The 27,123-nt window shown below is 39.4% G+C and overlaps 1 long non-coding RNA gene across 4 annotated transcripts in view; it reads left to right on the forward strand.

The window, feature by feature from the left end:
• The window catches only part of LOC136293066 (uncharacterized), a 134,195-nt gene that overhangs the window by 14,123 nt on the left and 92,949 nt on the right, over window positions 1-27,123 (forward strand). The window contains exon 1 of one of the 4 annotated variants that reach the window (XR_010722075.1): window positions 25,581-26,156. The exons of the other annotated variants lie outside the window; for them this stretch is intronic. This is a non-coding gene — a long non-coding RNA (uncharacterized lncRNA). Of the gene's footprint in view, window positions 1-25,580; window positions 26,157-27,123 lie in introns of those variants that run through there. 4 annotated transcript variants of the gene reach the window in all.

Genomic DNA, 27,123 nt, shown 5'->3' on the forward strand with positions numbered 1-27,123 from the left:
GGTGTATATGGTCAGTGTCCCAGCATAGTTAGGTGAAGACGCAGGACTAGTATTCCTTTGAAGTGACTACACTCTTCAGTATGTCACCCTGACCTTCTAGTGAGTTCATCGCTGTTGTATATGCAGCTGTGAACATTAGGTTTTCTCTTGCTAAAGGAGACCTCTTTCTATGGACAGGTTGTTCTTAAGGTGATGCTTTCCTGAGACAGTTCTCTTTTAGCTTCCTTAGCCATTTGTTCGTTCATTTGTTTGCAATTATAAATTCTGGTTACTATGAGACTTGAAAAATTGCAGCAAACAAGCAACTTCTTTCTGAATTTGCGTCTCACCTTGGATTTGCATTAGGTTTTCAGACTTCCCTTAATTTTAACCATGAAAACGGAATATATTACAGTAATTTTATTAACATCAAAAGGCTTCAAATTGTTCACATGTAGCTCTTAAAATTTATAAAGCAGCAGTTTAAGACTTTGAAATTCTTAACAGATGCTCAGCTATGTTCTCAGTATTTGAGCTTAAAGCAGAAAGAATTTAACTCAATTATAATAATGTAAACCTTTCCACTTTGCTTTGCATAATTAAATATTTTCATTTACATAGCACAGCAGTTTAACATTCTAAACAGGGTAGATAAGCAGAAGAAAAAGGCAGACAAAGATGCATCTTTAATGCATGCAGAGTAGTAATGCACATGCTGGTAATCTTACTGTGCTTATTAATAATAACTTTAACTAGAAATCCATATGCAAATTCCTGTGAATATGGATTGTATTTAATACGTGGATTTTTTTTAAACTGTGTGCATCTTTGGAAGTATGCAGCAAGGTATATTAAAACTGGAGCAGAAATACAGTACCTTTGATATCTTCTACTTCTTGTTTTAAAATATTAATTAGTGGAACAGGTCTGAGGAAAATTAAGGTATCTTTGGCCAGCTTTTGTGGATGCAGGAAATGGCTTGACTGTGCCTCTGTGGAAGTCTGTCATCCTACTGGTGTAGCAAAAACTACACTAGAGGTGGTTATTACTTCCACTTTGGATAATGCTGTGTCTCAGATTCACCAGCCTTCTGTCAGAGAAGCTTCTCTGTGCTACAATAGGAAGCATCACATGTTTTGGGGGCTATAAAATAGACCCAAGATGTGCAAATAAACACCTACACTTTCCTAAATTACTGCTGTCTGTCAGGTCCAGGTCAGCAAGATGTATCAGGCTGAAAGGAATCCTTGCTGGTTTTGAAGCAATTTAGTGTAACTTCTGTTGGCTGGTTTAATGTCACTCTTCTTGGAAGTGGGAGGATCAGTGATGTTCCTCTATAATAAAATAAAATAAAATAAAATAAAATAAAATAAAATAAAATAGTTTTGATTCTTATGTTCTTGAATTCTCAAACTGTATAATATATTACAGATTATGTCACACAACTTGTGGAAAAATACAGGTGTGTTAAATAAGAGAAAGCTTTTTTTTTTTTTTTTTTTTAATGCCTTTTGTTTGCCTACCCTTAAACTTCACCAGGTGATTGGCTTGCTCTGGTTAAATGTCTTACATCAAAGGAGTTTGGTGGTTTACTTTTGCTTTACGTTTATTACATGCATCAAATCTCAAAATTTAAGTGCCAATATATGGGACACATACAGTAATTCTATATATTACAATTAACAGAAGAAGGATTTTTAGAAAAACCTGGGTTACACGTAACACTATTTCCCATGTGTTGATTTTAGGGCATATATCAAGCCACTAAAAGAATATGGAAACCCAAGCCAAAGGGAGAAACCTGTGTGTGTTTGTGTGTGTGTGCATTGCAGTGTAGGGAGCGGGGCAGGGGAACTTAAGTTTGTGTGTTTATCTTTGATATTTATTTACATTTTCTCTAGGGTTCTTTAGGTAGTGAGCTTTGGAAAATTGTTTTGGTGGCACTTAGGTTTCAGGAGATTTCTGTCAATTGCCTAGGTTTTTCCATTTGCACATAGATTTTCTAGTGAACTATAAAACCTTTTGTCATATTTTTTTGCTTTGTTTAATGGGAATGGAGGTAAGAGAGCAGAATGTAGGGCAGAATGAGAATTTGATTTCCAGTGAAGGAAAATTTCATGTCCTAAAGTTGCTTCTGACAGTCATTCTTTTAGTATAATGAGTGGTTGTTTGCTAACTGCAAATCCAGCAGTGTAGGTTACTTGCTTAAAGAAAAAGTGAGGCTACAAGATCTCATTAACTTTGATTTTCATGTTATCCCAAAAACTTGTAGCTATATATATGCTCTTGTTTTCTCTTGCCTCTGATCATTGGGGAGTGCTTAGATGTACTAAAAATTCTTTGGCACCTCTGAGCACTCTAAAAATAATTTTATTGCTAGGATTTTATTGGTAGAAAGGCAACTGTAGGCTGAGTATGGACTTCTCTTAGTTTTTCATTATTGCTCATTTGGCTTTATTTATTGAGTATTTGCCAGTTTTCTTTTCCATTCTTGCTTCATTAGACTTATGCTGCGTTTCTGAAGGGTTATGAGAAGTTCTTATTATGAAGTAGCTGCTTAGCTCAGGAAATCTCTATTTCTATAGAGATTTCTACCTCTATTAGTATTCTCTAGATTTTTGAGTTATTTTGTTGTTTAGGAGAAAAAATGGGATTATTTTGGTTTGTATTGAATACATGTAATAAATGTATTGGAGAGATATCAGTATTGTAGTCAGATTAGATAAGTAGTTTTTGTGTATGAGGAGAACACATGGTTCTGTGTTTTTGGTTTCTCAACTGTACGTCTTAGGTGTGTTACCTTCCAGCTGGTTTTCTGTTATATTATCTCTGGCTCTGTTTCTGCTCATTTGCACCTGGATTTCACCACACTTGGGAATCTCCTGGGAGATAAAGAATGATTTCAGTATGTGACATCAGGCATTTACCTAACTTCCTATGTGTATGAGGTAGGATTTGGATTCTTTTGGTAAAGAATCCTGTGCAGAGAGCTCTATGTAGAAGGTAGGAAAATACCTTTCTTGGTTGCTGGATTTTGTCCTCAATTAGCTTATGCTATGTGGCTTAATTTGCTGCAGAAGTAGTGTGTTGCTGCTTTACTGAGGTCTTCTTTCTGTCTAAAGTAATTGTGCGCCCATTTCGCATTTAAAAGCTAAACAAAAAAACTTGTATTCCAAAAATAATAGTGGAATATTAGGCCTGGGGTTCTCTGGAGTGTAACCACTTATTTGTGTGGTAGGTGCAATTTTCTTGTTTTTGTCCAATGGTTTAGGGAATGTCTGTGCACTATCAGACCAATATCTTTCAGACTGTGCCTCTGATTATGTTGAAGGGGGGCAGGAGGAGCATGTGCTCTTGCTCTGTTCTTGGTTTTGAGAAGTATGGGGAGGGGTTTGGGATCTTCTTTTAAAATTATTTTTGGAATGAAGTTGGAAAAACAGACCCCTCCACAGCAGTTCAAGCCAATTGTGTGTTGGTCAGTGTATCTCATTTTCCTAAGAACTCTGATGAGATAATCCCAGGTAACCCCATCGTAAGCTCTTCTCAGCATCTGGCAATAGCCCTGATGAGTGCTTTGATACTGCAGGTTGTTTGATTAGTTGCTTGGGGTTATCTGGTCCAGGTCTGGATGCATTAAGTCTAACCCAATGTATGTTTTTATTTTTGAGTGCAAATTTAGTCATCTTAAAAAGTGAAAGTTGGTAGGGGAAGCTTTGGCTTGTAGTCTCTCTGTGCTGGGACCTAGGCTGCCCACTGGAGGAGTGAAGAATTACCACAGTAGAGGAAGGCCATGTTAGGAAATGGTTAGAAGTGGACACATCACTCCAGGGGATCATGATCCTTTTGATGAAGTTGTGATTCATTTGATTGAAACATGCTCAATTGATGGCACCTATCCCTGGCTGGATTCCAATGGACATAGCGGTTTCCACATGGCTCTGAGAAACAGGTATCCTCTCCCTGGGTGCATTGTGGGAGGGATAAAACCATTTCCTTTGCTTTCAGCATTGTCTAGGGCTTTCCTGTATTGCTTCTCTAGTTGGATCCTTTTTCTCCCTGGACTGAGTGATGCTTCTGAAATACAGGGCACTGAAGTCCCACAAAGGATACTCCTTCCCTCTGCACCAGTTGTCCCAATTGGAATGGGAATATCAAGTGGGGGTCTGTCTCTGTAGAGTATCTGAGCTGAGAATTTTACATCCCTCTCTGAGATTTTTCTTTTTGGCCTGTGTGGTGAGAATTTGATTTTTTCCCCCCATCAGTTCTGATAATTTTGCTGTAAGAGGTAATATACAGGGGAGGACTGTCTATCATTTTTATGTGGAAGCTGTTTAATCATTATACCAGGAGTTCTAGTTTCAGTTTGGGTACTCTGGTAAGTTTCAACTTGTGTGCTCTATGTTCAGGATTTCTGAATGTTGTGTGTGCCATGTTTTGTTGTTTTGGGTTTTGTGGTTTAGTTGGTGTATATGTTTTTGTTTGGTTGGGCTTTTTTGTTTATTTTTTTAATGTTTTGGTGAGATTTTTTTTTCTGTCTCCCCCCATTCCTTTACTTTTGTAATATCACTGTTGGAACTGAAATCCTTGAAGGTCTCTTGTTTGCTGTGAATGAAATCCACAAATTTAGTACCTGGGAGAAGCAAGCTATCAGTTTCCTACTACCTTTCCCTGTCCTTTGCAAACTTTAAATGAATATCTGCATTGGCTTGGCATTGCATTGTCTCACAATAATTTTTGACTTGGTATTTTTATCTACAACTAATCTGAATGTGTGAGTATGAAAATTGCATTTTGCCCACCTCTAAAAGGAAAGATTTTACAGTATTGGTAAGGAGGGGGAAGAAGTCAAGGGCAGGAATAATGATACTTAGTCAAAGTTTTTTCTCTGGGATGGAAAAAGTTGCAACAAATGCATTAGAATTTTTTGTGGTACATTCAAATGCAAGGGTGTGCCAAAAAAAAAAAAAAAAGACTATGTAATTGGTAGCTCAGAGGCTTTATTGTAGTGAGTATAAGTGGTTTGATTCGAGGCTGTTGTGCTCGAGATCCTCACTGAGCTGTTGTGGGCACTGCAGGAGTATGGGAACAGGAAGAGTTTGTATTTCTGCTTTCACAGTTTCCAGTGATTTATGGCTTGTGAGTCTTGAGCTTGCCTGAGTGAAAGTGTCTTTGTAGTTATTCATCATCTGAGATTTTTATTCCCATCACTTTTGGAACCAATCAGGACTGGTAGTATTCACTGCACCCAGTGGTGCTGAGTTCCACAATGGACTTCATGTGAAGAAATCTAATTTTGTTTGATTTGAACCTGCTATGAACTGGTTCTTCCAATGCCCCTCTGCTGTTGTAATAGTAAAGGTAATTGTTTCCTGCTTGCCTTATCCTGCCAGCAAGGATCTTGCAGAATAAGGTTTTATGTGGGGGTACAGCTTTAATGTTTTTGTTGTTGTCATATTCCATATGCATTCCACAATAATGATAATAATTAACATTCCGAGTTTCCTTTTGGAATTAAACAAAGAATTAAAGTATCTATTAAAATAATCTGTTGCTGCCATGAAACTTCATTCCTTACTGGTAGCACTCATGGCTGTCTATGTAAAGGGAACACCAGGTGTGCCATGTCATCCTCTCGCTCCACATTTGTGTTTTGTTTTTTTTTTTTCACTCAATCTCACCTATTACTTAAATGTTGTAGTCGCTGAAGATGCTGATAACATTTTTCAGAGGTTAAAGAAATGCTCATCAGAATAAAGCTGAAAAGCCTTAGCCCTTCCAGAACTGTCTCAGCTAACAGTGCAGACCAAAGAAGAGCTGGAAGGGCTCATTCCTCTGGGAGTCACATAGCTAGTGCAAGAATCTGCACAGTCGAGGTAGTCTGTCCTCATCGTTGGCTAAAAATACAGAAAGTGGTTTTTATTTTTGTATCTAGTATAACTAAATAAAAAAAGAATATTTTTTGCTATGTAAAGGCACTGGTGGAACAAAGGATTTTAAACACATCATCTTATTGTTAAGTCATTGCTGTTTTGACAAGTATTTGTAGCAGAAAATCGGTGTGTGGTTTTTTGCATGTTTTCTGCTACATCTTTATTTCTGAAAAAAGTAATTTCTCTGACAGCCATATATTTTTGGCTTCTGAGAGTTTCACAGAAAAAAAAGTAAAATAATTCTCTGATGAAATCCACCTAAATTTTTCATACAGATAAAACATCCTGAGGATGAGGAAGGAAGGCAACTAGATGCTTCAAGTGCATTTGGAAATAGCTAGTGGTGCTGTCCTAACAGAATGCCAAAGTCAATGAAAATACCTTATTTCTTTGTTAGCTGAGCAAGATGTATAGCTACAGCACACTAAGATGGAGGCTACTGTCATCATGCCTGGTTATGAACTCGACAGACAGGGAAGAGTTCAGGGATTAATGGGAACTGTGATGCAGCAGCTGAGAGGAGAGGCATAAGGAAAAGGGAGCATTCTCATGCATATAACAGATATTGGAAATATTTTTTGTGTCAGCTTTTAGTGTATGGTTTGTAAATTGCATACAGACCCAGGTGATATCTGATAGCTGCAGATGTGTTTCCTATTGATTCCTGGGGCACAAAAAAAAAAAAAAAAGGTAGAAGTCAGATTCTGTGTTCTACTCTCTTTGGAAGGAAAAATTACACTTTTGGTTTGGTTATATGTGGACTTCAACCACTAGAGCTGCTTCAGAGAGGTAAGAAGCAGACAGCCAGACAGTATACACTACCCTTTATTACCAATTTAACTATCTCCATTCTGGACAGTATTTTGATTAGAGACATTTGAATTGTGATTAAGATGTTAAACATTTTGAAGAAGTGGTATGAAAGTCACTTGGGATCAAAAAGGTTACAGGAAGATCAGAGCTCTTCTGAACTGGTTTCAGAGGAATGGTGTGGCTAAAGAAGTCATTAGTTCTTCTTGCATAACCCAGAACTAAACTGCAAACCTTGCCAAAGAGCCTATCTTGGTTGTATAGGGAAAAAACAGCCCTGTGAGCAAAGTGGGTCCGAGTTAATTAAGTTGCTGTTGGAAGAAGTGTTGGGTTTTTTTGGTTTTTTTTTGTTGGTTGTTTTTTTTTTTTTTTTTTTTTTTTTTTTTTTTCCCTGTAGAGATGGTACAGCTGATTATAATGTGTGTAAATTGTCTTGTAAGTTCAGTGAACTTGAGACTCAGGCACTGTGGATTTAAATTTATAATGTTTAGACTTCAGTAGCTATGTCTAACAGGTTGGTGCATCTATGTAAAAATTAAGAAGTACCTTTTAAAAAGAATCTGGAATCAGATTGATCTTGTGTTAGCCATATTAAATTATTGAACAGCACTGGCAGGGCATGGGCCATCACCTGCTTGCACTCTCTTCAAGAAGTGGCAGAAGAAACTCTGTCTGCACTGTTAGAAACTCATCTCAGTCACCAGAGGCTTATAGATGTGTAAAGAGAAATGCAAGGCAAAACTGAAATCCTGTTCTTGGGTGTCTCCACTGCATTATGAAAATTATACTTTACTTGGCTATAAATGGAAACTGTGGTTTCCAAGATGCAACACAGGGGATCTTTTAAGACTCTCTTGTTAATTGTGTGTGTCAGTTTAGAAAAATAGGCATCATTTCTCCAAACCCTAAACAGCAGGAAAGAAAGAGCTATCAGTTATTTTGCCCATGGAGACCTCGGGGAATAGCTGTAACAAATTAGGAAAGAAAAAGAGAGCTCTGGTGGATTTCTGTTGTGCAGCACCAGTGATGGTGATTTCTTGTAGGAGATGCAGGGATCTGTTTATTGCACGCTGCACCCCCAAACCAAACACTGATTATGTGGTTATAAGAGCTGGAAGTTTTCTGTCAGTGGTGATGGTTGACTGGTGTGTATTTGCCTTGAGAAGACTGATGCAGGGAACTATACTGGCTTTGGCATGAACTTCTTTCTCAGCATTAGTTATATTTTGCAGTGTTGAGATTTGCATGCCTGATGTTTACTTTCTGTCAAGCAGGTTTTTGAATGGCTTTGTGCTCTGTTGGGCAGACTTTCTTTTGAGTGAATGGGTTTGCACAGACATCAACCCCTGACGCACCTGCTTTGCAAATTCCATGGGCCCAGTTTACTTGGTGTGAGCTGCGAAACTGTGCTCATTTGTAAATAAATGTATTGAGTTCCAGGAATCATTTGCACAGGTATTTAGTTACCTGTTTGTTGTGCTGCTTGCATTTTTTTTCCCCCCCTCTCTGATGATTCCAAAATGGAAGAGCAAGTCCCAAACGAGTGGCCCTTTTTCCACAGCGCTTGGCTCGAAGAGCAAAATGGTGTTCTCCAGGCTGTGTTGAGAGGCCTGCCTGAGAGAAGTAACTGTTTTCAAAATTCTTGTTAGGGAGAAGTGATGGATGGCTTTGTTGCAAGCTGCCCTCTCCCATTCAGGGTGAGCCTGGGAAGGACAGGGCTTCTGAGAAGTTGTCAGCACTTGATAGCTGTGTGCTGGATCACTGGAGCAACACTGAAAGGATGAAATGGGAATAATCCAGAAACCTGCCTGTTCAAACAGTACCTGCTAACTGTGCTGGAATGAGGGTAGAACCAAGCATGTCTGATGAATCATGTCTTGTCCATGGTATCAAATGGGAGTTGAATATTGCATAGCTATCAGATTTATTAAGAGCTCTGTTTTTGTTCAGTGAATATTAAAGAATGATACCTCTTGTGTTGAATAAAGGATAATCTGTTGATAACAGTCTTTTTGAATCCAAAGATATCAGGACTGCGTTTTGAAAGGTGGTGCTTCCTAAGAAACAGATCAGTTGAAAGAATTTTTTTCTAATTTCTCTTCAATGAAGAAATGCAGAGATACAGTTCAGTGTTTTTTGAAAAATTATATTTTTTGAGAGAATTATAATTAATTTCTCCATCCAGTTAAAAATACCCAGTGAACCTTTGTGTGAACATTTAAAAAATAAAAAAAAAATATGCACTTTTAAAGGAGACCAAATCAGAAGTTTATTTTTGATAGTCATACCATAGTGTGTGACTGATGTATTTAACGCATGAATCAATGTACTATCCCCGTAAGTGGTCATAGTTTCATCATTAATTCTGTCTTTTCGTATTCACACAGTGCTTTATTTCTCAACTTTACAGTTAATGCTTAAATAATCTAGTAGGGTATTTCTACTTGTCATTCCTTTCCCTTGTCTAAGAAGAACAATATACTTCGCAGGCAAACCCATTTAAATTGAAATGAAATCTGTCCTCTGTTTCCAGCATTAGTCTGTATCTAGGTGGAACCTTTACATGTTGACATGTGTCTGAGATTAGAAATTGTGACATGGTGTAATTAAGTTTACATCTCTACAGCTGGATCTGGCACTTAAAACTGAGATCTTTCTTTGATATGTATGAAGGATAAAATAGATCCTCTGGTATATCACTTAGGCAAAAAAAGTGTATTTCTAGAGAATTTAGAAATGTATTAATTTACTTAAGGTAAAAATATGTAATTTTAAATAGGGGCTGTTAGACCTGTTTAGAAGATAGGTCAGACTTCTAAGTGCTGTCTGACAGACTTACCTAGCCCAAACTAAGAAACCGCCTCTAAGTGCAACAGTCTTAATTTTTTGTTGCAATGGAAAAAATCTAGTGTATTTGTGCAATAGAAAAATTTCCTCTCTAGAAAGGTGACAAAATGTTTTAGCTTAGCATATGCAGGAGGAATTAATTCTTTTCTTAAAAACATCTCTCCTTTTGTATGTTTTCTACGTGCCACAGGAATCTTGCTGTCACCTCCTGCTCTGCCATAAAAGGAGGAGCCTTTTTTATTTTTAGAAGGTCAGCATGATGGTTTGAGTCGTGGTACGACTGGAGGATCTGCTACCTGCTTTTAAACCAGTTTAGATTGGCACTGGTGAAGGAGGGGAGGCCCCAGGCTGCTGGGTAGGCTGTGGGGTGCACTTGAGGGCTGTCCCCCTGCGAAGCATGGGAATCCTTAAAGCTGCTGCTGCCCTGCAGGCTGGCCTGTGCCAGGCTCTGCTCTGCCCTGGGAGTGGGGCTGGCAGGAGTTATCAGCTTTTTGTGGTGTCTGTGCTGTCCTTGACAGCTGTACTGTGTCCCAGTGCACGTGAGGAGCTTAGCGAGGGGCTCATCTGGGGGAGATCAAAGATGGGCTACTGCCTGTGCGGACTGGAGAAGTGCAATCCCAGTTCCACATCATCTGTTTCCTTGCTGAAACATGAACTGTAGGACCTAGAAAACAAGTGTGCTTCTTGTTTTGTTGGTCCTGGTGATTTTTAGTTGTGCAGACCTTGAAGTGCAAATCTTGCAGAGAGCACATGAAACCTTCCCCTGTTCCCTTCCAGCCTGCTGGCCACAGGCCTTTCAGATTTGTTCTGTGATGGAATTACTGGGAGCCTGGCTTTACAATCTCTGCAGACAAATAAGGACACTTATAGATCATATAATTGCCTGTAGGGCAAATGGGCTCAGTGTAGGATTGAGGTGCTATAAGTGAAGTCAAGATATTAAATGTGTTTGCGCTGTCATGGAGATACGGGTGGAGTGGCTTATCTATTTTGGCTTCACCTTGGGTAGCATGTAAATACAGCTACTCTGTGTTTTTGTTACTTACATTAGTTTTGTGTTTGAGTGGTTTTGGTTTGTCAGTACAAAACTAGAGAAATGTCAGTGTTGTTTCAATTTCTGCCACTTTAGGAAAATATTTCCATGTTTAAAAAGTAAAACGTCTATATTGTTATGAGGGTAGGAATAAATGTTAAGCAGAGAAACAGGATGAGGAATTGTTGGTTCCAAGGTTTGGGTGATTTTTGTACAAAATGGTTGGGTAGACTTAATTTCTTCCTGTTTCTTTTCAATACCCAAATGCACTAATAAAATCACAACAGTTGATTCTGTGAGCAAGGAAATAAATGCTGTAAAATCAATACTTACACTTTTATTTAGAGATAAAAGCAAAATTTATTATTTGCAAAGGCCTCTGTTTGAAAGACTTGAGTGGATAAAAATATTTTTATTTTGAAAAAGCATGTAACAGTTCAATATTTTCTTGAAAAAACATAGAGATTAAAACTGGCAGAAGAGTGAGGCATGAGTTTACTTGGGCTTGAGGAAATTACTGTAAGTTAAGAAAAAAATCAAATTTTCTGTTGAACTTGGAGAGAAAAAATCATGTCACTGGGTGGTGGGAGGCTGCTGGATTTATGCCTGAGGTGTGAGCATTTGACAAAGCCAGGCTGTTCATATAGAGGAATTTTTTCTTTCCATTTAGTTCAGCAGAGTAGCTATTCCATTCAAAATTAAGAGAAAATTGGAAGAGAAGGCAGGAGAGCTTGTTTTCCGTCTTCTGGCATAAGACAGCAGCAGGTGTAGCATGTGAGGATGTACTAACTCTAAACATTGCTGTGCATAGTCACCAACAGAGTCAATCACATTGATTAAATATAAATAGAATTTATGGCAAAGTGCTGGAGCTAATGTAAGAATAATAGTTAATTTCAAATGAAAAGGTCTTGAAGATTACTAACACAGGATATTTTTTTTTCTTAAGGAAAATAACATAAATAAAAAGCAAGCTTGAGTTTAATTTTTTTACATTGACACAAATGGTGATTTAAACTGTTGTTTCTAAGTTCTTTCATTTAAATAATGCGATGAAGGTAAGAATCTGTGAAGGGTGTTTACTTTTTTAAAATTTGTATTAGTATTAGAAAAAAAATACATTAGTCCATAGATAAAGCACTATTTCTTCCATTGTCTTCAGCTGCATTTTATCATCTGCCCCTTGAAATTAGAGACTTGTTTCAGTGGGTCCAGGGATGAACATTGTATCTCTATTTTGTGCAAGCTTGTGAACTTAGTGGCATTAATAATAGGGTAGGAGTAAAGAATCTGTACAAATATTTGAAGTTATAAACCTAATTTCTTTCTCTCTGGCATCCAGGTTTTCATCTATGGCATGAATGCTTTCTGTGGGTGTGTTTTTCCTTCAGTTCCAGTTTGTCAATCAAAAGCTTTCTTTTTGCTTAGCAGCATTTTCTCTATGATTTTCAAGTAATGATATGTTTTCTTTTGAATGGCTCTTTAATTTTCCATAGCTCAAGAACAGAAACAGTAAGCAGAAGGCAACAGTTCATAAGAAAACTTTTAGATTTTTTTCAAACAGAGCATTTAAAAACTGCTTTCTCCCAGCAAAACCTCTAGATAGTATTTTTTTTCTGTCATCTGCTTTGCTCTCTTTTTCTTTCCTTCAAAACGCAAAAGGTGGAACAAAATCACACACACACACAGACACACCCTCCCCCTTTCTGATTCCAAACAAAAAGAGAACCTATACATCTTTATTTTGGAATCTGTTGCCTTGGTGCATGCTGGTAGGCCTGTCCATGAAGTTGAGATAAGTGTCAAGAACCTACTTTGAACAAAATATTTAAATGTGTGGTTACATTTAGTCCTACTAAGGCCAATATTGGGGTCTAGATTTTGTTCCGAATAGAAAGTACTTTACTGAGTTGGAGTATGGGATGTAAAGTGTCTGACATTTGTCATGGATGATAGATGCATGTGTACGCTGTCTAGAAATTGTATTTCTGATGCTCTACTTATTGCAAATGTGATTCTCACAGTTTGGTGTGTATTTAGCTATATATCTGCACCTTCCAAAGAAGACAATGATAGTAATTGAAAAGAGAATGTACTGAAAATAATGTTTTGAATGGACATAGCAGTTAGTGTGAAGGCTTGTAAACTAACTTGTTTAGTAACTAGTCATATTCTTATGTGTGAGTCTAGACACTGTTAAAAGGTTTCAGTGATGCAATAATAAAAATAATTGCTGATCGCAAGTCAAACCAAAAACTGCAAGATGCATTTTAGGTGTCAAACTGTCCGCTGGCATATTTCTTTCCTTTATCACAAAGAAAAAGTGAGAAACAGATTAGGTTTAATGAAGCACGCAGTAATCTACTGAGCAACCTCCTTCTTGGATCTCTGTTTTATGGGTATGGCCTGTGCTCAGTATGGATTCAAAATACAGTGCAGAGCTGTACCCAGAGCCTGTGCTTTCTGCGTGGGAAGAGTTTCCCTCTCTATATTAGCCAGGAAGATGACTATATTTCATAGTTACTAGTTGTTGCTTTGGGCTCTTGGCAAAGTATCAGGGGAGCTTCTACTGGTATAATGTTTGGAAGTGTCTCTCTTGCAAGAAAATATTTTGGCACCTTATTATGTGTGGTTTGGTCCAGCAGAAGAGTGTGTGGGATGTGTAGTCTTCAAATGGAAGTGCTGTAGGAGTATTTATTTTAATCAATTTTTAAACATGCATCATGGCATGGCTAAAAATACCTGCCTACTTCAGCAGAGTGAAGAAAAACACTAAATATAAATGTAGGTGGTGTGAATGGCTGAGAACTGGGTAACATTCACTGTAGACTCCTTGGGGCTGTTTTTTGAGAAAGAATGAAACTCACATGTGAACAGCAGGCCATAGAATTAATTTTTTATTTATATGTTTATAAATAGCTGGATTTTGGAAATAAAAAGGTAGTGAACCAGCAGTGTGTTTTATTTGTTATGTTGGATAAGGTCAGGAGCATGAACTGTTCAGACCTGACTCTCTCTGTTTGGCTGTGCTGAATATGACAAAACTACAAAGACAGTTTTAAAACATGTGGCTACAAATAACTTGTCACTGTTTGGTGATGCAGAGTCCACATAAATCTCTACATCTGGAATGTGTGAACCCACGAGTATCTCCTGTTAATTATCCTATTTGACTTTTCCAAAGCTAAAGAAGAATGATGGTTAGTAATGAATCATATCTTGCCATGCTGAAATGCCAAGCTTCGTTTTATTGTGATAGAGATTAAAGCCAACAGAGTCGTAGCCAGTCTCAGCATCACAGTTTTTGCTACTGTCAAACTGCTGATGCAGCATTTGCTTAATATAAATGAACCTTTGCACCTCTATAAAGCACTTTAAACCTAGGAAAAATTTATGCCTTATCAAAAGGTTAATCCTGACAAATTATTGTAAATTATCTCCTGTCTGTACACTACAGGTGCAGCGAAAATAATTCTGTGCTGTGCAGGCCAGTGCCTGTTCTGTGGCTGGGAGAGCATTGCTGTAGGTGCCAGCAGCACTGAGGTTCATTTCACAGCACTCTCTTGATACATCAAGTCTTGGAGTTCGAGTTCTGCATGGGCTAACAAGCTTCATTTCTGGTGCTCAGCATTTTGGTTGGACTGGGTGCCAGCCTTGTTTCAGCGAAGTGTGGAAAATAAATGCTTAAGTAACACCAGTTGTATGAAAATGCTTTAGTGAATCAGAGCACCAGATTGAGTGTAGTGTTTTTGTTGGTTTGTTTGGTTTTCTCTCTATACTACTGCATTCTTAGTCCCACTATTAATATAGTGTGGGGAAAAAAAGTAGCCTCCGAAGCAGTGAGTACTGGATAACCTTTCACCATCACAAAACCAGTCCAGATTCAGGCATTTGAGCACTATGTGCTCAGCCAGTCTCATAGCTCAGATTTAAGGAAGTTCATGAGCTCCAATACCTGTCACTTCCTTTCATGTCTGTTTTGATGGAGAAGTATCAAGAAGTCTAACTGAAAACTATTTTTAATCACATTCTAAAGTCATGTGCAAATGCAGACTTGTGCCTGTAAAATTTTTATCTGCATTAACATTTTGTAATTTCTATTACAACATATAGAATAAAGTATTTGTATAAGTATGTGATGGGATACATTGCATTGGGATAAATTGCTGAAAATGGGTGTGTGTGTATTTATGGTAGTTGCCTTGTAGCTGTAGGGGCATGCAATCCTTCAGAGCAGGATGCTGTGCTTGCTCCAAGTCATGTAAGCAGCTGCCATGCTCTTAGGCAACACAATGGGTTAACGAATGAAGTAACTTCCACCCAACCACTGTCCTGTGTCTTATGCTGATAAGCATTAAATAACCCTGACACGAGGATACCCTCTCAAAAACGTTACAACACAGGTTTTTTTTGGTGATGTTTGTTAATAACGCCTTTGGCAAGTGTGAGACCTGCTTGTTATACAGCTTGGAAATGCAGGTATTCACTGCCTCAGAATGACCCTTCCTTTTTGCCTTCTTTCTGAGGCAAGAAAGATGCATGTAAGAGGTGTGATACGTTTTGACAAAAGCTTTGTTTTAATGTCATGCAGGCAACAGGACCCTGTGTCCTGTGTGCCCAGCAGATGTCTTCAAATCTGAACTGCATAAACAGCTGTGGCCTCACTTTTCCTCTGAAATAGGTCCTTTCAAAGGAAATGCTGGGTTCACTGCTCTTTCACTGCAGAAACAGTCAAGTCCTCGTTTCCCACCTTCCTGGAGAGTGCCTCATCCTCCCCACTCCCATGGTCTGTTTTTATGGGGGTGTCCTTTTGCTGAGAGAGTTTCAGTCTGCAGAAGGGAGAGGGAAAGGGAGACCCTACCGTGGTGCAGGTCTGCATTCCCAGGGCCAGCTATCGTCAACTCTTCCTCTCCAGCAACCCTCTCTCCCTCTCTCTCTCTCTCTCTCTCTCTCTTTCTCTCTCCCCCCCCCCCCATATACATATATATGTATATATATTTCTTTCTTATAGAACAACTGTTTTAGCATTTTGCTCCCTGCTGGTGTGGCTGGTGATGTCTTCCTTCTCTTTTGCAGTTCCTTATGTTCTCCCCTTTCCTCTTGATTGAAGCTCTCTCTTTAACCTCTTATTGTATCTACCCAATTCCATAAATTCTTTTTCTGAATTACTATTCCTTCCCCACAAAAAGCCCCTTATTGTCAGAGGGGAATGCGTTTTTGCCTGACCTCTGGACAGCTGTTCTATTCAAAACCTCTCCCCCAGAGTAAGAGGCATCCCACAATTCATCGCTTTTTTTCTTTGCCATGGTAAAAGCTAAAAGAATGTTTAACAAAGACCTACAATTGGTGATGGGGGTGGGAAATGGGAGTGTAACTTAATAGTTTCAGAAAACTGATGAATAATATAAGCCTTTAAAGAACCTTTTTGAAAGCGTTATCCCTGTTCATAAGCAGCTGGTAAGGCAAGAGACTGGCAGGATTTGATACGAATATCTTATTTGGACCTCAGTGGCAAGTCATATATTTTAATTATTGAATATTTCAAAGATTTTTTTTTTTTTTCAATGCAGGGTGGCATGAAATTAAAGCACATTTTACATGTTCCGGGTTGATAATGGCTAGGCGAATGATGGATTGTGTTGCGTTTTGGAGATTTTGGAGCCAGAAATGCCATGCAAATGCAAATTGAGGGCAACATATTTATAAAAAGGGTGGTTTTTTTCATTGCATTGATCCCCTAAAGCCATTATGTTTTCTTTTAAAGATTTGTAGATATTTGGTTAACACTGTTTTGGTCATATAGGAAGCATTTGTGGTATGGATTTGGATCCTAGTCTGAACAATTTTTTTTACAGAGCTCTGTGCTGAAATTGGTATTTTAAAGGAATGCAATTGAGTTATAATTTCAATTTTGTCTCGGTTTAAATGTTAAAAACCATTTTGACTTCCTCGCACTTGCAGTGTAGTGTTATCTCAAGGCAGGATGAGGAATAAAATGCTCCAAGTCTTTTGCTAGTTGAATGGGCACCTTTGACAGCCTTCCCTGCATGGTGTGTCCTGCTGTGTTCTCACAGTGGCCACTTGCTTTTTTTGTCTGAGGGGCCTTTCTGTGGGGGTGGGAGCCTGGTGACGAATGCCCCTGGTTTTGGATGCATTTAATTTGAAGTGCAAACTCGCGCTGCAGCTGCCGCTTTGCGTGTCAAGCTGTGTGGGGGGTGATGAGACTGCCATTTTGAAATGCTCTGCTTCTCGTCTCGCAGTGGCTGCATCTCCATCCCTGCGCCGTGCCACATGCAGTACAAACACACCTTTGGTGCTCCTGAGGCTCTTGGAGCGCTGCAGCTGCCTCACCCCTTGCTCCCTGCCACGTGCATCCCTGTTTTATGAGCCCCTTCTCCCTGTTTTATGAGTTATTTTTCACCCTTGCACACGCACCCGGCGTGTCTAGGTCTTGCACAGGCGCCCGGCCCAAGCCTTATGGCCGTGCTTTAATGCCATTGATCGCCCCTCCAAAGGAGTCACTGAATTGCCGTAGCCCTTCGGGAAGCGAAGGGTGGGCACGGGTGGACAAAGGATCCCCCCAGCCAGCCTGGACCCGGACATATGCATATGAATGGGGCTGTACATCTGCATTTGCTCCAACCGTTACTCCATTGTCGCCGATCCCTGTAATGAAGAGTCCCTGGGTATTCGTTAACGTGCGTGGCTTCATAAACATCTCTGATGCAGAGTTCTTGGCCGAGGCTATTTCTGCGGTTTCAATGATGCAGGAAGAATAATTTCTTAAATTTTATTTAATATTGGTTATTATTAAACAACTTGATTTAACAACAAATTTAATTTTTAATTATTATTTATTAAATAACTGGTTAACATATAGAAAAGCTATGAGCCAGAGTGGAGAGAGTCACACGAAATATTCATTGTGAAGTTGCACATTCTCAGAACGGTCCTCTGGTGTTGTGGCCGTGATGATTTTTTCACTGGTGGTGAAGCAAGCATTTCAATGAAAGCCAGGCTTTTCTGGTCACGACTCCTGTTTGTTGCGCTGATCTCTGCTGTATTTGCAGGTACATGGCTCACATCACCTAATTTCTTCGAGCAAGCTTGTTCAGCAATTCTGCAAATCCAGTCCAAGATATCTTTTGTGTGTTCCTGTTGCAAGGTAGTGTGAGGAAGCCTGTTTGTGCCGCTGAGGTTTGAAGTGTGCTCCATTCTGCGATGGTTATGCGGAGCCTTACATTGTGTCCCACACCAGCAGCCCCTGCCCAGGGTCTGAGAAGGGGCTTTGTGAAAGATGACAGTAGGCCCCCAGATGCATTCAAAGCCAGGGCTGCTGAGCATTACCCCATCTGCTTTGAGAAGAGCAGCAGGCATTTTTAATGCCCACGTATTCATTATATAGAGGGAGTGGCTACATGTTTAATACAGGCCCTCATTAATTTTGTGTAGCCCACTAGAGTTCTCTAGTGTAAGTAAGAAGAAATAAAAGTCATAATGACCTCTTCTGTTCCTTCAGCTTGCATCTGCTCCACAGGACCCTCACCAGGGTTTTCTCACTTTTTTTTTTCCTCCTTTTAGGCTGTAATAGGAAGCTTTTAGGAACCCTATGAATGTCATCCTACCTATGCAACAAGGACATGCATGTCAGGCAGGGGACTAGAGGCAGCAGGCAATTTGGTGAAATTATACTCTTTCTGTGCTGCTTGAGAGTGCCTGGCCAGCTGGTGCCAGGTGGCCTGCTGCTGGAGTAGCAGGGGATGTGAAAAATAAGGCCTGGCTTTCAATGGCAAGTATCTATCCTCCTGGCTTGCAGTCTCTGCAGGGCAGCTGTCTCCTCTCCAGTGAGTGCCAGATTTGCATGGTTTGAGTTCTGAGTAGTCTTGTAGGGATTTGGAAAAATGTGTGACCATCCCCCAGAGACGTGATAGCAGCCTCTGACATGCAAATGCAAATCTCACCTTCTCATTTTCTGATCGGTGCCAAAGTCTTTCAGGTCCCAGCATGTAGGCACTGGTTGTGCTTTAGTGTGGCATTCACGTGCCTATGGTGTTAGTCACTTCCAGAGTTACTGTAGTGAAAGAAACAGCCACAGAGCTGATGCAAGAAGAGATCCTCTTGTTAATTCTCTCTAACATTACAAATAGTAGTGAGATACTGAAACCTAGTAAGAAACGCTTTTCCATCTTCCCCTGTGTCTGTAATAGTTGAGGTTTTTCTTTTTATTTCTCTCCCTGTGATTCAGAATTTCTGGATATATCTTAAATATTGATTTAAAGTCCTAAATAATTTGTGCGATAGCTGGAGATCTTGTAGCTCTTTATCACAGAATTTTTTTCGTCTATGCTCACTGCTTGTTGAGATTGTTGTCACTGAGGCTGTAAAATTACTTCTGCAGTGAGAAAGCTGGAATTTTAAGGCCTTTGTGTAGGACACCAGAACCAGGTTGTGAATTCCTTGTTTAATCTTTGTTCCTGACCTCTAATTGCAGCTGAAGAGGAGGAGGGGTGTGCTGGCTCCCAGAGCTCACAGGTCCAAGACCCATTCAATGCTTCCCTGTAGATGTTCATCTGCTCTCAGTGCTTGGAGATATGACTGATGCCAATGTTGCAAACCCCAGGTGTTAAAGAGTTCCTGACTTCATTTTATCTCCCACTTTGGAGAGTAGTACCTGCAGAAAGAAAACTATTTTTTTAGTAGGATGCCTACTGCTGTGTGGCTCATTTATGAGTGTAGCTTGTGGGGCAAAATATTTAGATTGCCAGCTTTTTAAGTGTGGTACTGAATAAACAAAGTTGGATTCATGTTTTGTTACTTTAAAAATGCTGTTAATTTCCTAAAAGGTGAATAAATATAAAATCCAGGCAGTTGTTTTCTGTCCTCATAGCGTTACGGTTTAAGTGAATACGTTGAGGGTGAACAGTGGTGAGGGTGGCAAGGGCATCTCTTCTGCTGTCTCAGCTATACAGATGGCAGTCCTTGGGCAGGAATGGGATGGGAGAGGACGGTGTCCTACCCCCTGGCAGAAAACTGCTGCAGCTTCCTTGTCAAAGCCCTCATTTACTGCTATAAACCTCTTCCTCTCCCGTCATTTATAGGGAGAGACAAGCTTTCAGGCTTTGTCTGCTGAATGATCCAACTGATTTTTTTAGTAAGACAACTTATGTGAGTAGTGCTGCTTGTCTGCAGATGGCACAAAATATATGATGAAAGTTAGAGAGAAAAACCCCGGGAAATGACATGAGTTGAGGTCTATTTGCACATAAGCAGTGTGCAAAGGTATTAAAGAAAATTGCAGTGAAGCAAGTTTAAAGTGCTAGGTGGATGATGCAGGCTGTGATCTTTATCAGCCTTTATCAGGGACTAACCTAAAAATTAGGCATGGTATAAGCTTACCCTAAGGTAAGCCTTTTGATTTCTCTGCATATTGTGGAATAGGTATTTACATTTTGTTGTTCCCTTGTTATTCCTTATTTACATTTGTGTTCCCTCGTTTTGTGAATATAGGTCACAACCATAGACTATTTTACACTGCTTTTAATCGTGAAAAATTCATGACAAACCTTGAGAAGACTGTCTCCCTGTATAACTAAGGGTTACTGGTAATAAGTAAAAAGAGATATACTTCAATGCCTTTTGTTCCTTTGTATTGGGGGGTGTGTGGGGGGGATAGAACATTAGATGAATTTTATAAGATCTTTATTGTGTCTGATGTCTGTAAATCTGTGATGCTGGTTGGCTGGAGTGCAAGTCAGTCCATTAAAGAAATGTCAAGTGTAATTTTGGAAGAGATATGTTTTAAGACAATACATGCATAAAAAATAGCATAAGGAATTTGCCTCTGGGTTGCTGTGAGGGTGACACATTAATTGTCACAGATGAAGAGGTAGACCTCCCTTGGAGCTCGTGATTTTGCTGTTCATGATTTATGAGTCTTGCCACTCATTAGAGGGGGACACATGTGCTGTTCTCATAGCATTCAGAAGATGGTTTGTCTTACCTTAATCTGTTAGCAACAAACTTGTAACTTTCTAAGATCTATCAGTTCTTTAATATTACTTCTTCCAAACTGTGCTTTCATTTGGTTTTTGAGTAGCAAGTGCAGCTGGGTTTTTAGGTCCCTCTCTTTTTTTTTTTTTCTTGCAAGAACCGTTGCTTTTAAAATAAATACTGATTTTTTTTTTCCCCTTTTTGTCAGGATGTACTGAAATGCAGACAGTTAAACTGGTGGTTCTTGTATAGTACATAATAAATCATATCTTGTCTATTTTTTCCTTTATACTTCCTGTTCAGTTTGTTCAATTCAGCTTCGTGGTGAGATCAGCTAGATGATGCTGTTGTAGCAGAAGCAAGACGGTGATGCTGTGGCAAGTACTCCCCCTCCCCCCTCAGGTCGTTTCTCTGCCAGTATTCATCTTGGTCTGCTTTTTTTTTTTTTTTTTTTTTTTTTTAATGTGGGGCTTTTTGTCCCTGCACAAGCATGCTTTGCTTATTAGCTGAGAAATGCTGCCCTTGTCCTTAAGGTGATGGTGGCCCTCACCTGTGAGTTTAACTACAGGAAGAACAAGAAATGTTGTACAAGGAAGAGAAATGAAAGCCTTGCACATGGCCCTTCTCTCCAAGCCTTGACAAAGACTGCCTGGAGATGTTTCCCTTGCCTCCTGTAGGCATTTTTGTTCAAACTCTACCATTATGGCAGAATGTGTTGAATTTTAGATCTATAGGGCATGAAGATAAAAAACATAAGCTTGAGACTAGAGTGCCCAGGCTTGTCTTTGTTTACTGTGCTGCCTCCAAAACAAAACTTGAAGTTTTTCTTGTTGCCATAAGATGTTCTTGTTTAGTAGTGTGCTGAATAGAATGTGGTTTTTCACTCATAATATCAGCTGTGATTCAAATGCTTTTATTGATTCTTTACACAATTTTTTCCCTACATAGTCTGACTAGGAGTCAAGTAAGATTGTGATAGTTTCTCAGAAATTACCAATCACTAAAACACATCTCATACTAACTTTGTTCCTTCTGAAGGCATTGAAGTGCATTTGAAATATCCTTCTGTACCATGAATTGATTTTTGTGTATAGTGAAAGACAATCAAATTCATCTGCTTCAGAAATAGAGTCTAAATGGTGAGATCTTTATTCCAAAAATAATCCTGTGGATTCTACATACCATCCTGTGGTTTTTCTGGTTGTCTCATGTCACTACCAAAGTGAGAGCATCTCAGTGCTTGTATGGATGTGCATATGGGAATTACCTCCTGAATGCTCTGTCCAACTGAGTTGCCCCCTGGAAGAGAGAGGGTGAGGTGGCACAGGTTGAATATTCATCTTGGGGCTCAAACTTGCCACAGAAAACTGTCTTTGCCTGTTTGTTAGTGATTTATTCCATCTTATCAGTAGCCTTAGCGTTGCTTGAGTGTTTGTAGGAGTTGGTGTATATTTATTTAGTGTCTTGCTTGTGTAAGCTTCTCACCTCTTTGCCAGAGTCAAAAAGGTGTGGTGAAACTTCTCATAAGTAATGCCTTCAAGTAGTCAATATAAAAGCCACCAGACTTCAAGAATATTTCATGGTTTTGAGACAGTACCTGGGGATTCAAACTTGCATTGTGTTTGTGCTATTTCCAGGAAACATTTGTTTGTAATTTACATGTCAGTCTTCTGAAACAGAATGCCCAAATCAAGGTTTTTGTGCCTGTATGTGTGGAGAGGAGAAAAAGTTGTAATTGTGCATTTTTCTGATGCTGCAGGTTCCAGAAAAGGTGGTGAGTCCAACATGGGCAAATTTCTTGTGACTGGCTGATCAGCGGTCTTTTGTAGCTCTTCATTAATTTTCAAGGATTTTAAACCATGAGTTCGGGTTTCATTATTTTTTTTTTCCTCCAGTTGATTATCGTAACTCATATAATGTTATTTCATCCACTTCTATCTTACTGTGTTACTGCAGTGCATTTCTAGAAATTCTGCTGTTCTTCTGTTTTTTCAGATACATAAATGTAGCTTTTATTTACCCCAAGTCTGTAATGTGTTTTCACTTTATTTCTGCTTTTGTATGACTTCTAGTGTTGTTGTTTTTTTTTTTTTTTTTTTTTTTTTTTTTTTTTTTTTTTTTTTTTTAATCACATAAAATGTAAACCAGTTTGGTTTATAAAACTTGAATTTTGAAATGGCGGTATATTCCAGGAGCTTTCAAAACATGCTGTAAGCTGATACTACAACTCTTCATTCCTAAAGCTGAAATTTCTTCCTTTTTTCAGTCAGTGGAGTGACTGGTGGACTTGATGGCATGTGTGTCTTGCTATTTAGACTATAGTTTCCCTTTGGTTTTCTAAGGATTTTTTATATTTTTGTTTCTCTTTTATAGAATACTTTGAACGCTGTTACAGAATTCCTTCTGTAAATGAATCAGAAATGATTCAGTGCCACAAACACAGTCATAGCATAAGAATAGAAAAATAACTCCAGAAGACACCAAAACTCACTTTAAACACAGTGAATATGACTGGTTAGCATTCACTTAATGGCTGTAGAAGAACTTGTTTTCCCTAAAACTGTTCTAAAATTCACACTAATAATCAGTTGTTGTGTTTTAGGAATGGTATTCCCCAATTTAATGTTCCCATTAAAACCATGCACTGCTTGCTCCTCCTTCCCTTCCCCCATCCTCTGTGGCAGGTTGGAGAGGAGAACTGGAGGCACAAAAGGTAGAGATCACAGGTTGAGATAAGAACAGTTTACTAGAAACTGCAATAAGATAAAGGAGGAGTAACAGCAACAAAATTAATAACAGAAGTGTACGAAAGAGGGTGAGTGATTCACAGGCAAAATGTTCCCCAAGCCCAACCTGACCCAAGAGCAGCCATGCCACCCTGACCGCTCCCTCTGGCTCGGAAGGGCCATCCCACAGCTCCTTCTGCCAAGTTTACTCCACCAGAAGGAGTCCCTCCTTGCAGGAGGAGAGACTCCCTCCCACCCTTCCTCCCACCCTTGGGGTTATAGAATAACCTTCAGGTCCTAGCCGTCTTCCTTTCTGACTACTGCGAACATTAACCTTGTTCTGGTTAGAACCAGGCCCCCTGTTAAACCAACTGAATAATGTGGACAGTTTGGAGAAGACTTTTTCATTTGCTCTCTCAAAAAAAAGCAGAAATGTGCTTAAGATTAGGAAGAAGGTGCCCTCAATGTACAGAAAATTGAGATGTGCTTGCCAAATAACTTAAAAACATAAAACTGAATAAAAACATGAAATAAAATCCAGGGAATTGCAGAAAGAGATTTAATGGCCACAAAAGCCAAGCTGTTTTCAGAAGTGTATGAAATATGATAGGTAACTTACTCTGCACCTAGCTAATGCTCTTATCACAACTGCATGTTGGGATGATACTAATCACTTCAGTTTCCCTTGATTTCTAATACAACATCACAAAATACAGCACCTCATGATGTGGAAGTGCTTACACTGTTAATAAGTCTTGCTTAAATTGTCCATTACCAGTTAAATGGACTAAAACTGATTTTCTGTCACAAAGCATTTTCCAGTCTAAATAAAAGTCTTTAGCTGATGTCACATTTAGCATAAGCTGTTTCCTGAATTTTTAAAAGACGTCCAAAGTACTTGTTTGTACATGGTGAATATGTGTAGAGAAGATGTGTTAGTAGTATTGCACCCTCCTTTTGACCTTGGTTTAATCACAGGGTAGAGTTTCCAGTATAAGTGAAACTAAAGTTTTCACTCTTAAATGGCAAGAGGTGGTGATCTACAACAATACAAGAGACCGACATGAGTCCCAGGTTTGTTTCTGTTTTGTGCTTCCTTAAGGCTGTGATGACTGTACTGTTCTGGCCAAATTGAGTAGGGCCCTGATCTTAATTATGCTTAATTTTAGTACTGCAGGTATTCAGGTTTAATTCTATGGAAACGCCCTGTTTATGAACTTATATTTTTTGAAATTGGTTCACCCAAATATTTTGTGACCTTGTGTGTTGTTATTTTTAGGCATTGGGAGTCTTTGTCATGGGGAAAGATGCAGCTTTGCTAGAACTTTGCCAGTTGAAGGGTAATTCTTGCCCCATAGAGTTTACAGTGTAAGTGTTGTTGCTGCATTTGCAACTGCTTTGGAGCTTGCCAGAAAGGGGCTGTTTTGTATTTGTGCAGAGGGGCTTCATGCAGAGTCCAGTCTCTTGCAAATTCCATACTCCACTCACAAACACTTCTGTGCAAGACAATGATTCTGTTGTACCCCCCTCCCCCCCCCCCCAAAAAAAAACCCCCAACAAACCCAACCAGCACACAATGAATAATGCAAAACCCTAATCAAAATTAGCACTTATTTTAACTTTGTTATGTGTTTTTTTGCTTGTTTCAGTCTCTTTCTGTTTGTCACAAAGCCCAGGAAATAACTTGTCGTGAAGCAGTGCACTCAAAAATCTGCAACCAAGCATAAAGCTTTGCCGCTTCCTAAGCCGTGGGTGCCACAGTTTCCCAGTTCCCAGCTGTACCTGCTTTATGTGTCAGGATGGACTGACAAGACTTATTTCTTCACCATTCACTTTCTTGGACTTGGAGCAGCCTTGGGGTTTACAGCCCCTCATCCTTTTGAGTTTCCAGTGCTGCACTCATTTTTCTGCAGCTTCAGGAGGAGAGTGTCTCAGTTTCAGGGTCAGGGAGAGCTGGCAGGAGTTTGCAGGGGAGCAGCAGCACCACAGGTTTTGTGTCTTACACAGCTGTTGCTGTGAGGCACACGTGATGGATGTTTATGACACTGTTAAACTTCTGTTTTAAGCTGGAAACAGAGACCAAAATACTAGTTGTCTGTCTAGAAGATGTATCTGTTCTGCACTTGGTCCTCTGAGTGGATTACATACAATTATAAAACTTTAATTTGAAAATACCATCAGATCATATTTGTTACTGATGGTGATATTTATATGCTATATACCTTCAAAGGGATTTGTGAACTGTATTCTTAAGGAGGTGGGAGAAGTCTTTGTGTCCAAGGAACTTGACAGTAGTTTCAGTTCATCGCCAGCAGCAGTGCTCCTCCTAGTGTTAGGGGGTAACAGATAGTGTTCTGTGGAGCAGTGCTTTTGTGATTTTATCTTTAAAAATACAGTAAGAGAATTTTGGGGGTGGCAGTGGGAAAACAGAGCCCTATGTGAACACAACATAAAAAAGACATTAAGCTTTTGGAGAGTGTCCAAAGGAGGGCCATGAGGATGGTGAAGGTCCTTGAGGAGAAGCGGTATGAGGAGCAGCTGAGGTCACTTGGTCTGTTCTGCCTGGAGAGGAGGAGACTGAGGGGAGACCTCATTGCAGTTAGAGCTTCCTTTTGAGGGTAAGAGGAGGGGCAGGCACAACTCCCTTCGCTCTGATGACCAGAGATAGGACTTGAAGAAAGAAAGAAAGAACATGAAGCTGAGTCAGGGGAGGTTTGGGTTGGATATCAGGAGAAGGTTCTTCACCCAGAGGTTGGTTGGGCACTGAAACAGGCTTCCCAGGGAAGTGTTCAGACCAGCAAACCTAATAGAGTTCAAGAAGCTTTTGGACCATGCTCTCAGGTATGTGTTGTAATTCTTGGGGTGTCCTCTGCAGGGCCAGGAGTTGAACTTGATGATCCTGCTGGGTCCCTTCCAACTCAGCATATTCTATGATTCTGTAAGGTGAAGTAGACTGTACTAGTCTGAGAATTAGTATTTGCTCCAGGGTACTTGTTACCCAATGTGTAACAATTACATGTAATTACATGTTGAGAAAGACCTGCAGAATGAGGAACTGCACAGTGGAGATGTTTTAAGCCATGACTGTGAAAATTCCCTTTCACAAATGCATTTCTTTTCATGGGATAGAACTAGATCTTTAAACTGATCGTCAGCATTAGTAGGTAAATAGAGCTGTAGCACATGGAGAAGAGCAAATAGCATACAGAATAATGTTAGGTTGATTATGCCATTACTTTGCTTGCTTCTACTCAGCTTGTTTCTTGACCCATTTTTAAGACTTAGCTGCTCGAGTGGTCTCTATAAAATGAGAACTTCATCTTTTTCTTCTAGAAGTATGATAACAAAATTTTCATGTCACGTAAAACACTTTTTGCCTTCTGCATATTTATTAGAGACCAAAAGCTAAAATGTCAAGGTAATGGGGCAGGAGGAGAGGCTGTGTGAGCAAGGAGGAGGCAATATGAGGTGTCAATTTAAGGTGCTAAGTTTCTGAACTAAGAAACCCTTCAGCCTCGTGTGAGGGTGTGGATGGGCCCATACCTTTGTATAAAACAGGTCATAAGTGGGGACACTAAGTCTTCAGTTCTGTTGCTTCTCTTTTTCTCTTAGGATGAGTTAATTAAGACTTCTATCATTTAGTCATAGATTTTTTATTTTTTTTTTTTTTTTATGGACACTAGGCACGTCTTGAAAGGGTTCTTGTGCAGATATAAAGGTTACAGCTGAGTAATGAGCAGACCTGAGTCTGCCTGAGCATGTTATGTTCCCACAGAGGTTTTGTATCCCTTGCTGCAGATTTAGGTAT

The sequence above is a fragment of the Chamaea fasciata genome, unplaced genomic scaffold (genome assembly GCF_029207755.1).
Source record: "Chamaea fasciata isolate MVZ Bird 193981 ecotype frontalis unplaced genomic scaffold, bChaFas1.0.hap1 SCAF_1, whole genome shotgun sequence".
Taxonomy (NCBI): domain Eukaryota; kingdom Metazoa; phylum Chordata; class Aves; order Passeriformes; family Sylviidae; genus Chamaea; species Chamaea fasciata.